General features: G+C 34.9%; 1 protein-coding gene across 5 annotated transcripts in view; it reads right to left on the reverse strand.

Annotated features, from left to right (window-relative positions):
- Positions 1-14,920, reverse strand: part of JMJD1C (jumonji domain containing 1C) — a 305,528-nt gene that overhangs the window by 175,827 nt on the left and 114,781 nt on the right. The gene's annotated exons all lie outside the window — the stretch shown is intronic.

Here is a 14,920-nt window from a genome sequence, read left to right on the forward strand (position 1 = left end):
TTTAAATTCTGTTTGTTCTTCTGGCCTTGTTCAAGTTCTTAGAGGATGTTTATAACCCCCACTTCGATTCAAACATTTGAACATTTACAAGCAGTTTTTTTTCCCCAGTTTATATTAGTATATAATCAAATAATGGGTACAAGCTCACTGAGGGCAGAACTGTTTTAGTGTTCACTGCAGTGCTGCATACATACAAAGTGCTTAACAAATATTACGTATCTCCTGCCTCTTGCAGTCATCGACTTTTAAACATGGAGGCAAACTGCTAAAACACATGTTTGATTTTGAGATATCTGTGCTACTGCCCATTAGGAAGCTAGTTAGATATGCTTACCTATTAGAATTGGGAAACAGAAATACATTGTTCAAGGATTTAATCTCTGTTCATGGTTATCCACATGAAGGCACAAAAGAAGCTCTGTTGGCTTCTTCTAAAAATGCATCCTTATGGGTTGAGCTGAGGTCCAAATGGCGTTATGCAAATATTTCAAACTATACCACTTTCTCCACTACTTTAAATCTTTCAAGATTCTCAATTGTGGTGTAAAATGGGTTTTGGGAAACTCCAGGAAACTGAAGCTAAGGCTCAGGAAAACCTTAGCACTATCTTTGCTTTTCCCTCCTGGACAGTAATATGGTCTTGTTGACAAAATATTTCAGCCAAGAACCTAAAGAACCAAGGTTTATAAACGTCTCTTTATCTAAAAGGACATACTCAATGTAAATGCAAAGCCTTTTATATAAAATTAAAACTTTCAGCTTGAAGTGAACTTTCTAAACTCATAGTTTATCTTGCATGGACAGTGTCATGGGCAGTTTTAGGAAATCTGCTAGGACCTTGGGGACAAAAGGAAACTAAAACTAGACATTCTGCTGCTTCTTTGCTATGCAGCCAATTTACCTCCATACTATCAACAATAGTGAAGGATTTGAGATTTGACTGTAGACAGACAGGTAGGTAGGTAGATAAATAGTTAGACAGTTGTGTGTGTGTGTCAATCTCTTATTTTTCTACAAAATAAAACAATGACCAGTAACTAGGAAAAGCCCCTATTCTTTCACAATATATTCTATTCAATGACATTTATAAAGAAAATTAAAGTCACACAACTGTTTCTGCTGTAAAAATCAAATGATGTAAGACAAATTTAGTTTTTACCATGGTTTCAATAATAATAATGTTGATATTATATCAATTTAGTGCAATGCAGGCCTCATCTTTTTATTTACTGCAAAGGAAAGGTGGGGATCTACATAATGTCATGTGAGAGCTACGAAGAGTTCCCAGGCCTGATTCTGCCAAAACCAACCAGCCACCACAGGCTAAAACTACTTAGACTCTAAGAATCTTTGATGTTAAAAATAAAAGCGTTAGACTACACTAACATTCCTCAAAATATAATCTATATTATAGAATCATCATTTCTTTGTATATAAATAAGCATTAGGGAAGCCAAATAAGTCATGCACGAAGTTCATGAACTAATAAGTAATAAATGTCTAATTTTACCAGAGGTCTTCTCAAGTCTTTTAACATGCCAGTGTTCATTATGCGTTATTAATAACAAGGGAGTTTATACCGTGAGATTTTTCCCAATTTCTTTGTCCATAAAATCTTCTATTATGGGGTACTTAATATTTTTCTATAAAATAGCAGTAGGGGGAAAAACAGACTAGTTTTTTCACACAATTTACCTGTCTACAAATTTATATAAATAATTTGGTAATAAGAAATCAAGGGAGAAGGAGAGGAGGGAGATTAGCAGATGCAAACTGGATATTATATATAGGATGGATAAACAATAAGGTTCTACTATACAGCACAAGGAACTATATTCAATATCCTGTAATAAACCATAATGGAAAAGAATATGAAAAAGAATATATATAAATAACATACATAACCTTTTAAAATAGCTTTTATAAACAAACAAAAAAAGAAATCAAGGGGGGGCCAAAACCTGGTCATCTCTGCTCAAATACTCAAGGAGGTAGATAACTAGATACTAAATTAATGGGGTTTAAAGTATAATACAGTAAATGTTTTACTCAAAACATTAAAAAAATGCCCTATGCCTTTATAAAATCAGAAATGTTTAACTATGGCTTATTAATCCATACATGTTAAAAATTAAATTATCAAATTAAAATGGTAATTATAGCAGATTAGGTTAGTTTACCTTCCTCTCTAATGAATAAAGCATATTTATTTCAAAAGATATTTTGTAAGCAGATATTTTATATAAAAGTAATGAAATAGAGGAATACGATAATTCAACAAAGTAATGTTTTTATTATTACTGGCTTAGAGTCGTATTTAAAATAAGTTTTCTAGATTATTGGAAGAAATTGTGAAAAAATTAAAATCATTTGGTGACTTCATTTATTAGTTAAGACAAAAGAGACATTAGAGAAAATAATTGCATGTAAATTATATAAAATAAGGAAGCTAGGTCTCTTTTTAATTTTACTTTACAAAAAACGTAAACAAATGTAACTATAATTTCAGGTTACTTCAAAAGTTTATACTTTTATTAACATTAAAAAGGGTCAAAATTAATAGGCACTCATGAACTAGCCCAAGCTTAAACAAAGGGTATGTTGAGCAATAATCAATAAATCTAAGAATTATTTTAAAGAAATAGGTTGATCTTAGAAAATAATGAACTGTAAATTTAGAATTAAACCTGAGAAATAGTCTGACATAATCCAAGGTATAAGCAGTTTGAAACAATGTTAAGTGGCTTCTGCTATTTCCTCTCTCTTTTTTTTATTACAGCCATCCTAGTAGGTATGATAAAATCCAACATTTTAATAAACAAGTATAATATTCTGTGTAGGTATATTAAATTTGCTATGGTGAACTAAAATTAAAATCATAAGGACAATTCTACAGGGGTCCAATACATAGTCACACTAAAACAGTATATTACTGTAATGACAATCACAAGTAAAATTACAATACACATTGTGATATATAAATCTAGGTTCTGAAAATTCTAAAATAGTCTGGGGATCACAGATAATCATTCATTTCCCAAGGGGCATTCAAACCTCTATCAGAGTTAACCAGTATTATTGATAATGGAAATAAAAGCAATACCAGTAACAACGAAAACAGCTAACACTTCAATAGTGCCTGCTATGTCCATATATTAAGCCATTTAATCATTACATATACCCTGTAAGTAGGCACTATTAGGATCAACTTTTTCAGAAGCAGAAACTGAGATACAGAGAAATTAGTTGCTTAAGGTCAAACACCTAGTAAATGATGGAATCAATGAAAACAATAAGATAGCTTCTAAGAGGCTTCACAGTTACACAGCAGCATAGTCCCTACAAGGTGATGCACAGAGCAAGTGATAAATCACTTGAATAAAGAGGGATGTCTGGGTAGCTGACTCCTTTGTGGCGTAAAGGTAGAAAAACCACACACTTAAAATGGCCTTAAGATTTTCCACAATGAGTCTGCAAGTTAGAGCCCTAGGGGGCAAAATGAGAAAAAGGGTCAAACAAAGATAGCAAATAGTAAAATAAAAGAGACCAAGCTTGCTTTCAGTATCTATATTGTTTAATAAGAGACTAAGCGTGCTTTCAATATCTATATTGCTTACTCCTCTTCTCTATGAATTACTTACCTACTACTTGGTGACTAACAAGATGCATCAAGAAATGCAAACTATTCAAAGATGCTTAAGTTACAATTACCTTCTTTATATCTAATGAAAAAGAATTATATTCCCATCATCTTCAAAGTTCCTTATTACATTATATAATTCAGTATATATACTACTATCTTTTGGATAAATTATGCATAGTATTTAACATAATATCATTGATGATGATGACTGTCTTAGTCTGCTTGTGCTGCCTTAACAAAATACCTTAAACAACAAAAACTTATTTTCTCACAGTTCCAGAGGCTGGAAGACTGAATAGAGCAAGGTCTGCTTATTTGGAGGACTCTCTCCTTGGTTGTAGACAAGGTGCCTTCTCACTGTGTGCTCACATGACCTCTTCTTTGTGGGAGCACAGACAGTCTCTTTTTATTAGGGCACTAATCCAATCATGAGGGTCCCAGCCTCATGACTTCACCTAACCCTAATTATCTCCCAAAGACCCCATCTCCAAATACCTTCACATTGGGAGTTAGGACATATGAATTTGGGGGGACACAAACACCAAGTCTATAACATTAGTAATGATAGCAGCAGCTAAAATTTGAGGGCTTACAATGTGTTGGGTAAGGTTTTACAAAAGAGAAAACTAAGGCGTAGAGAAGTTAAGCAATTTACAGCTTTTGGACAATTATTCAAATGATACACAACTGAAAATGGCTAAAAAGGACAAACACCATCAGTTCAGCTCTTTTTTAGCGTAAGGAGGCATTTTAGAGACCACAGTAGTTTCTAGACAATATAAAAGATGAGGAAGAGAGAGAAGGAGCTTTACCAAACAAGGAGGAAAAAGCTTTCCAGGAGCACAAACTCTGGGGATGCTTTTAAAGCACAGGAATGAATTAATGAAGAGAGCTCTTCTATGGGTTAAAAGGGATTCCTGGGAATAGTTTACAAAACTGAAGGCATTAGGATGTAACTCAAGAGTTTAAAGGAGAGGGAGAGCAACTAAATATATAACAAAGAAAAACCTAAGTTAAATGCAAAGTCCTGAATACTACAAATGCTTGTTAATAAATCCCCAACATAATTTGTTTAGAGAAGACTCAATTCTGGTTTTGGTCTTTTGAGACATGATTAGAAACTGAATTAACTATTAATGTTTTTATAGAAAAGAGGTCAAATGCAGAAGCTCCCATAATATAGCATTCCAATTCTAGGAGTACTTTTAAAAGTAGGTTGGAAATCTTACAACACAATGTGAGTATCAGTCGTTTACTAAGTATGTTAGTTTTTTTTTTTTTTTTCCTTAGCAATTGATTATTAGCCTCTTAAGCTCGGTCCTAGAGCTCCACAGTTTTGAAAATTTATGCTGGCAGTCTTCTACTTTCAATCAACCAACTGGCAAGCCATTCTCAAAACTTTTCTGCCGCTATTACTGCTACCAACTCCAAATCCAGTGACCCCTTTCATAGCTTTCTCTTCCAGCTACAAGATGCTTTGTTCCTTCCTTCTTGTAAAAGAACATAATAAAAAACTGGGTCTTTCCTCCCCCTATCTATAACAGAGACTATACTATGTTCTTGTCTATAACCATGCGGTCTTTCTTTAACTGGGCTCCAGAAGACAGTGTAATAGGCAGTTAACCTTTCACGTAGCTGAGGCAGCTCAAAATCATCACTGATACTCTTCTTTTCAGATTTGGTTTTCCAGTTAAGTAACTTCTCAAAGAGTTGGCCAGAGGTAAAATATATTTCTCTGATACTTTGAATTAAAAAATCAAGTACTTTTATTCCTTATTTTCACAGTACTGAAAACTACTTCTGCTTTTACTTTTTTTTTTTGTACTGTTAATTTCCTCCATTTACCTTCTGAAATAGATTTTTAAGAAAGTTACCATAGAAATGAAGACTTGCTATAACAATGTAAAGCAGTGGTGAATGTCCTTTCTTTATACTATTTATAAAGAACTCAGCACTGGGGCATTGGTAACTGAGTCGTAAAATTAAAATACACTTCTGTTTCTCGATCTAACTGTTCAAGTGTATGTTAATAAAATATTTAATTAATTGAGATTGAGAAGCATGCTACTTATTTTATCAATGAAGAAAACTAAGTAACAGAGGAAAGTGTACCTTGAAAGGCAGAAACAAATATATCTGAGCAAAAATGTACTGTGTTCTAAATATATTATTTTTATGTAGGACAATAGCACTGCTATCCATCTGAAATACGACAGAACTAAAAAAAAAAACGAGCTAAAAGGCTCCTAAGGAGCCAAGGAAGATGTTACAAATTCCATCCCCTACAGGCAAATGCACTTTATGCAAAGGTAAACTCTCTCATCTTGTGTCAGACCTTACTGACACTAGTATAAAGATAATAATACCATTATCTAGTTTCCAAGTCTAAAGCAGATTATAAAAGCAAAACAAGGAGAGAGCCTCTGAAGACATGCTTCCATAGCATTCTAAAAACTATAAAAAAGTTTCATGAAGACTTTAGAAAATCTTTCACCCTAGGACTCAAAATTGGTCAGAAAATAGTATCACTGTATTATAATTTATATTAAATGGGCATTTGTTTAATTGAAAAATATATGCAAAACGTTTTTTTAAAAACCCTCTATCATTTACTTTCATAGCACCATATACTTTGTACCATTTGACACAGATAAAATATGTCTGTGTATATTTAATGTTTGTCCCCTCTATTACTAGTTTGTAATAAATATGTTTAATGAGTGATGCAGAAAAAGTCTTAATTTATATCCAGAATCATCTAAGATGATACAGAAATGTATTTTAGAAAACTCTCATGCAAATGGCTAATGTATTTAACACATATTCTATAACATTTATACACCAGCTTTATTCATAATTGCCAAAATTTGGAAGTAACCAAAATGTCTTTCAATAGGTGAACAGATAAACAAGTTGTGGTACATCCATACAATAAAACATTACTCAATGATTTTTTTAAAAAAGTTAGACCATCAGAATGAAACAACTGTTTTTAGTCACTGTCAAAATTCACTACTAGTGTATTACTTAAAGTTAATCAGTCCTTCTTTAATACTACTACACTTCCAGTTAACTAACACAGTATTCGATATCAGAATTTGTATTTGGACAATTATACAAGGCTTTTCCTACCAACCTAAGGTCTCAAGACAGTGCCAGTGTAGAGTGTTATGAAGAGCACTGGGGAAAGAAATTTCAGCCACCTAGCTTTTGAGACATCAACAGCACTTAAGCAGTTAAGTCATCTGAAATTATAACTAAAACTAACAGAATTTTTAAATAATGGTACCAGAATATTCACTATCAGGATAAGTACTCATACTAAAACTGTGCACTCATTTTGAGGTAGATATTTATTATATTTTTTCTACTGCAGAAAGAAAACCGTAAGATTCCCAAGTCTTTTTATTTTTATTTTTTGAATTGAAAACTAGGGCTTACTATCCTTGTCAAACATTTTAGATACAAGAATTACTCCAGGCATAGGAGAATGACCTCATTATGCTTCATCCCTATCATATACTTGGCTGATACCTGTATTAAAGGATAGCAGGTGTCATTACAAAGGGTCATTGCACAATTATTATTAGGTGTCTCACCCATATATGCTGTATTCCAAAACACAATTATCACCAGAGATCCTTGACACTTACTTTGTGGAGATCATCTGGACTTCCTTGGCCTCAGATCCTTTGATCTTAAATTGAGTCTGAAACCATTTAAATTTCCTGGGCTGCCAAATTATCTTTCATGTGTTTTCGAGAATAGAGAGCCCTGTGTGGTGTTTTCTGTAAACATAAAGAGGATAACCTACCAAGCAATGATCAAAATATGGAATATACCTTTGCTTATTTCCAGGGACCTAGTTTTAGGCCATCTACCTCATAGGGCTAGAAAATCTATTAGTGGATCTATGTAAAAACTGTAAAGCCAATTTGTTGTACTTTGGGAGGCCCCCCCAATTAATTTTTTAGCAATAAATTTATAATTGTACTTTTCTTTCTGCCTCAAGGATACTGTGGCTAGCAATAGGTTTTATTATGAATTTGCTGAGTCATGTCTAAAAAGCACATAGTTACCATTAAGACTTTACCTTACTTCAACTATAAAGGATAGTTCCATCTGTCAGATAAAAGTATGAATTTTTAAATTTATGAGAAAATAAACATGAGGAATATCCCTCCTCTCAAAAAAACAAACAACTTGCACCTTTGAGACTGTATGTGCATTCTGACCAAATATACCTTTATCCCTAACAGAAGTCAACCATAAATAAATAATGGACTCTTTCTATCATGGTGGGCCAGCAATCCAGTTTGACAGAGTCTGATCTCTGACTGAAGCTGAGACTAAGCACCAGAGCCCAGAAACCTGAGAGAAGTACCTTGGTTTCTGGAGTCTTCGGTGGGAAGAGAATATATAACGCCATACACTCCTGATTCGCATCAAAGCAGTTAGCAGTATTTTAAGAAAATAAAAAGTAGCAGAAATTGATCAAAATAAGTTTAGGACGTGTATGAGAAAATTACAAAACACGCATTTTAAAAAAATGAAGGTCTAAATAAATAAAAGGACAGATACACTGTGTTTGTTACTCTAAAGATTCAATATTCTTAAAGTCAAATTTCCCCCCAATTGATCTATAAACTAAATGCAATTCCAATAAAAATCGCAGCAGGATTTTTGCAGACTCTTAAATTTATATAAGAGGCAAAAAGATATAGAATAGACCAAACAACTTCAAGAAAGAAGAAAAAAGTTGGATGACTCACACTAATTGGTTTCAAGATGCATTACAAAGCTACATTAATCAAGACAGTGTGGTAGTGACAAAAGACACACAAATCAATGTAAGAGAATAAAGTCCAGAAACAGATCCATATAGAACTGACAACTGATTTTTGACAACTGTACAAATGCAATTCAAAGGAGATAACCTTTTCAACAAATGATGCTGGGATAACTGGACACCCCTATGCAAACAAAACAAAACAACCCCCCCCCCGGAAACCCTTCAATCCATACTTAACACCATATACAAAACTTAGGCCAAAACAGGTATAAAGTTAAACGTAAAACCTAAAACTTTTTGGAAGAAAGTCTTTGTGGCAAATAATTCTTAGAAATGACTTCAAAAGCACAAAACATAAATGAAAAAATGTAATTATTTAGATGTCATCGAAATTTAAAGTTTTTGCTCTGAGAAAGACAATGTTAAGAAAATGAAAAGCCACAGACAGGACAAAAAAAAATTATAAATTGTTTATCTGACAAAAGACTTGTATCCAGGATATATAAAGAACTGCCAAAATTCAAGAGAAAGAAAACAAAGCAATCGAAAAACATAGGAAAAGATTTGAACAGATACTTCACCGAAGAAGATATACAGGTGGCAAATAAGCTAATGAAAAGATACTCAAAATCATTAGTCATTGGAGAAATGCAAATAAAAAGCACAATGAGATATTACTGCATACCTAACAGTATGGCTAAAATTTCAGCCTTGTGAAATAAAACTTGTACTTATACAAAAGCCTGTATATGAATGTTTAGAGCAGTTTTACTTTTAATAGACAAAAGTTACAAACAACACAAACAGGGAATGGATGAACAAACTATGGTATATCCATATAATGAAATATTTCTCAGCAATAAAGAGGAAGAAACTACTGATACAGGCAACAATATGGATAAATCTCGAATGCATCAGGATAACTGAAAGAAGCCTGACTCAAAAGGTTATCTATTATATGGTACTATTCACATGACATTTGGGAAAAGACAAAACAAGGACTGAGAATTGATTATTAATTGTCCAGGGTTAAAGGGGGTGGAGGATTTGAAGGTTTGACTACAAAGGAGTGGTAACAAAAGGAAATTCTATGGGAGAGTGATTCAACTGTTATACATGTTGATTGTAGTAAAGGTTACCCTACAATGCCATTGTCCTAACTCAAAGAACTGTTCACCAAAAAAAGTAAATTTTACTCTAATTTAAAAAAAAAATTGTAAGTAGAAAATTTAACTGAAAAGGTAAAGAAGGAGGAATGAGCGTGATGGAAAACTATGCCACTGCCTTCTCCCAAAGGAATGATGTAATAGTATTATACTTATTGGTATTCTACTATAAAGCTTCATATGCCTTTTGGGGTAAAGAATAAAATAATGGGATGGCAATCATATATTCTCACGGGCCAGAAATTTCTGCAATTATACATTATCATGGTATGGGTTGATCCCAGGATCCTTTTTCCTTGAGAAAGAGAAAGAAAGAATGTAAGTCCCTTGACATAGCCAACTCCACCCTTCCCATTTTTTGCTTTGAAAAGACAAATGTGGAAGTAAAGTGAGGGTGAGGAAAGAGCTATGGAAACACTAACAACCTGAAATTAAACACACACACACTCCCCAAATGCCATATAACTGGTTACGTACCAACTTCAGCTGAAAGAGAAGAACATGCCCTAAAATGAAAAGGACATAAATGTCAGGTCCCAGAAAGTTTAAGATATGGAACTTATTTATAAACTTGCAAATGTTTTGTTTCCAGGAGCTCTTAGAAGGGGATACCCCAATTTTTTAAAGAGAAACTAACGATACCTTTTCATCATAGGCACAAGGGGTCACTGGAGCACAGAGTTATTAGGTATGCCTTGTGCTACACCTAAGGACTTCCCCTTTGTTCAGCCAAAAAAAGGAAACCAACAGTTGGTACACTTAACTGTATTTGTTTTTCTCAGTTGAAGAAAGATTTTACAAGACTGGATTTAAATGTACGCATTTTTTCATCAATCAAACTCATGGAATGAATTTTTCCTTCTATCAAAACCCTATCAATGGGCTTCCCTGGTGGCGCAGTGGTTGAGAGTCCGCCTGCCGATGCAGGGGACGCAGGTTCGTGCCCCGGTCCAGGAAGATCCCACGTGCCGCGGAGCGGCTGGGCCCGTGAGCCATGGCCGCTGAGCCTGCGCGTCCGGAGCCTGTGCTCCGCAACGGGAGAGACCACAACAGTGAGAGGCCCGCTACCCCAAAAAAAAAAAAAAAAAAAAAAAAAACCCTATCAACAAAAACTGTTTTGCTCTCTTAATTCTGATTAGGTCAACTATAATGCTCGAATTTAATAAATATCCACAGAGCCCCTCAAATGAAAATCACCACTATTTAACTGATCTCATCTTTTAATCTATGGTTCTCCACCACAAGAGAGTGAAAGACACAAACACTTAAATTCATAAATAATTCTTCAACTATTTAGTATGCTAGATTACTGACAGATTTTGGATACAAGAAAAGATATCTTGAAAAATCTAATTGTCCTTTTTTAGTTTTAACTTTTTTTTTTAACCCCACATTTGTTTATTTATTTATTTTTGGCTGTGCTGGGTCTTCGTTTCTGTGCGAGGGCTTTCTCTAGTTGTGGCAGGCGGGGACCACTCTTACTCGCGGTGCGCTGGCCTCTCACTATAACGGCCTCTCTTGTTGCGGAGCACAGGCTCCAGACACGCAGGCTCAGTAGTTGTGGCTCACGGGCCTAGGTGCTCCACGGCATGTAGGATCTTCCCAGACCAGGGCTCGAACCTGTGTCCCCTGCATTAGCAGGCAGATTCTCAACCACTGCGCCACCAGGGAAGCCCTTAACTTTTCATTATATAGAGAAATAACAATGGATGCCCATGTGTCCATCATCTAGTTTCAACAATTTCACCTCATGGCCAATCTTCTTTATACTAAAAAAATTGTTAATTCTGCAAAATTATTCATTATCAGTCATCATTCAAGTTTCCCAGGATAGTCTTTTTTTTTCCTTTTCAGTTTGTTCAAATTAAGACCCAAACAAGTTCCACAAATTGCAACTGGTTGACATGATTCTTACATCTTTTTATCTATATAGGTTCTACCATCTCTTTTCCTCCTGCAACTTTCTTGTTAAAGAAGTCAAGTCATTCGTTCCAGTCTTCAGTTACCTGTATTTTGCTGATTATACACTTCTGTGGCATTTTTAAACATGTTCCTCTGTCCCTGTATTTTCTGTAATTGTTGAATCTAGAGTCTTAAATTCCGAACTGATAGAGAAGACAACCTCACACTGTACCGTGTTCGTCATTGAGGCATATATGTATTACCATGTATCTTTCTGTGGTAATAGCAGCCAATGACAAATATTGCCTAAATCCACTACTTCACTGACAGTTGCATAATAGTGATACACAAATTTTATCATTCCTTCATTTACTATCTGGAATATGTCTAATAAGTGAAAATTCCCCTCATCAAATCTTCAGTATCCAAGAGGTAGTTTGTTTAGGAAAGGAAAAGTAAATGCTTGATTTTTATGAGTTTTTCAAATACAGTTGCCCCTCACAATATCTGCAGGGGACTGGTTCCAGGACCACCACCCCTCCACCCTCAGTTCACACTCATGGACACCAAAATCCACGATGTTTAAGTCCTTTATTTAAAATGGCGCAGTATTTGTGTATAACCTATGCCCCCCCATGTACGTTAAATCATCTTTAGATTATGTCTAATACATTGTAAATGCCATGTAAATAACTGTACATACAATGTAAACGCTATGCAAATAGTTATCAGTGCTGGGCAATTTCAAATTTCACTTTCTAAAATCCACCCCCTTCCCCCCCAAGTATTTTCAATTCATGGTTGGTTGACTCCACAGATATGGAAGGCCATGGAAAACAGACTGTAATGAGTTAGTATCCTAACGTCCCAGAATGGTAAATGAGAGGTTTTTAGGGGAGGGATCACTATTAAAAACTCTTGGATTTAAATAAATGTAGTAATGCTTCAAATCACTGCAGTTTTTATTCCTATTGCTTTCAAATTTCCCACCTTTGGCCAGTGAGAGCCTCTTCAATTAGTTTCTGAGTCTTCTAGACATGACCTTAGTAGTCTTTGATAGCTTCCTTGCTTCCAGAATAACAAAATACCCCAGGGTCATCTTGTCCAACTCCTGCCTCAGACCTGAAATCAACCATATATCCATATATACTTCTCAATAAGAAATAGCTTTCAGAGACAACAATCTGGGTTCTAGGAGTGCTCACCACTCCTGAGCTGGTCAGATATACTGGTCAGAGTTAGTATGTCTTGATACTTCCAAATAAAATTCTACATTTTTTTTAAACGACATCAATCTTATATCCCTATCTCATTTCTCCCATATTGAAGATCCTGTTAAACAATGACACCAACACAAATCCATTTACTTTGCTGCACAATACATATACAACAATCTAGGAACAAGAATACCAACACTGTGATTAATGAAAACATTGTTCTTATGTTGCTCTTTTGTCCTTAAGGTATAACCTACTAGGCATGTATAATCAAGTTACTGTGTTATAAAGTCACTTAAAATAGTTCCTTCCTACGGTTATACTATACACTTATGCTTCTTTGTTTCATTTTGCTTTCACTTTTAGGATCTTTTGTTTTGTTTTGTTTTTGCAGTACGCGGGCCTCTCACTGTTGTGGCCTTTCCCGTTGTGGAGCACAGGCTCCGGAAACGCAGGCTCAGCGGCCATAGCTCACGGGCCCAGCCACTCCGCGGCATGTGGGATCTTCCCGGACCAGGGCACAAACCCGTGTCCCCTGCATCGGCAGGCTGACTCTCAACCACTGCACCACCAGGGAAGCCCTAGGATCTTAGTTTTTAAAGATTCAAACTTGTTTTAAAATTACATAAAACATTTACATAGTTTCAAAGTCATACCTAAAAAACAAATATATTCACAGAACTCTAGCTATTCCTTCCATCCTTGTTCCCTATGATGGATTAGTTTTTGGTTAATCCCTAGGTTAAAAAAAAATCAAACAGAAATGCACATATACAATATATATATATTTAGTTAAATAACATACTTTATGAATTTTTCTATACCTTATTTTTATTTCATAATATGTATACTGGCCATCATGTCACAGAAGATATTGTTTATTTGCTTGTATACCTATAAAATATTTCATTGGGTAGATCAACGTTTTACTCAGTCACAACTCTATTGATGGGTTATTTCAGTCTTTTGTTATTATAAATGGGGCTGCTATGACTACAGCCTTGTGCACATGTCATTTTGTATTTATGCCAATCTATGTTTGGGATATATTCCTAGAAATAAGATTTACTGGATCAAAGAGTAAATGAGGGGCTTCCCTGGTGGCGCAGTGGTTGAGAATCTGCCTGCTAATGCAGGGGACATGGGTTCGAGCCCTGGTCTGGGAGGATCCCACATGCCGTGGAGCAACTAGGTCCGTGAGCCACAACTACTGAGCCTGTGCGTCTGGAGCCTGTGCTCCGCAACAAGAGAGGCTGCGATAGTGAGAGGCCCGCATACCGCGATGAAGAGTGGCCCCCGCTTGCCACAACTAGAGAAAGCCCTCACACAGAAATGAAGACCCAAAAGAGCAAAAATAAATAAACTCCTACCCCCAACATCTTCTAAAAAAAAGAGTAAATGAATATGAATTTAGCTAGAAATTGCTAAATTCCCTACTATAGGAGGTTGCACCATTTTGTATTCCAACAGACAATGTCTGAGAGTGCATACTCCTCCACAAGTTCACCAAATGGATATGTTGTCAATACAGGAAGAGAAGGGAATGAAAGACAATCTGATAAGGTAGAAATTCTCAGTGTATTCACTTTTTACCTTTTATTTTCTATTTTAATGCTCTACTCTTATCTTTATTTCCTGTCTTGTTCTTAGTTTGGGTTTCATTTGCTCTTCTTTTTCTCTCTTAAGGTGGAACCTTAGGTCACTGATTTTACTTTCCTTCTTTCCTTTATGTAAGTATTTAAACTTATAAATTTCTCTCTAAACCAACATTCATTCTCAGGCACTAACATTCTGATGTGCTATATTTTCATTATCATTCGGTTCAAAATGACTTCTAATTTCCCTTATGATTTCTTCTTTGACCTACCAATTTTCCAGAAGTGTACTGTTTAATATTAAACATTTAAGGTGTTTTCCCCAGACATCATACTGTTATTGATTTCTAATTTAATTCCACTACGTTCCAAGAATATACTCTTGTATTATATCCATGCTTTGAAATTTATTTAGGTGTTCCATACGTATTAATTAAATCAAGGTGATTGATAGCTTTTCGGATCTTTAATGTCTTTGCTAGCTTTTTATGTAGTTGTTCTACCAACTGCTGAAGGAAGGATATTAAAACCTCCAACTATGACTGTGAAATTTTCTATACAAAATCTGTCATTCTGTAAAATTCTGCTTATGTATTTTGAAGCTA

This window comes from Phocoena sinus, chromosome 16 (assembly GCF_008692025.1).
Source record: "Phocoena sinus isolate mPhoSin1 chromosome 16, mPhoSin1.pri, whole genome shotgun sequence".
Lineage (NCBI taxonomy): Eukaryota > Metazoa > Chordata > Mammalia > Artiodactyla > Phocoenidae > Phocoena > Phocoena sinus.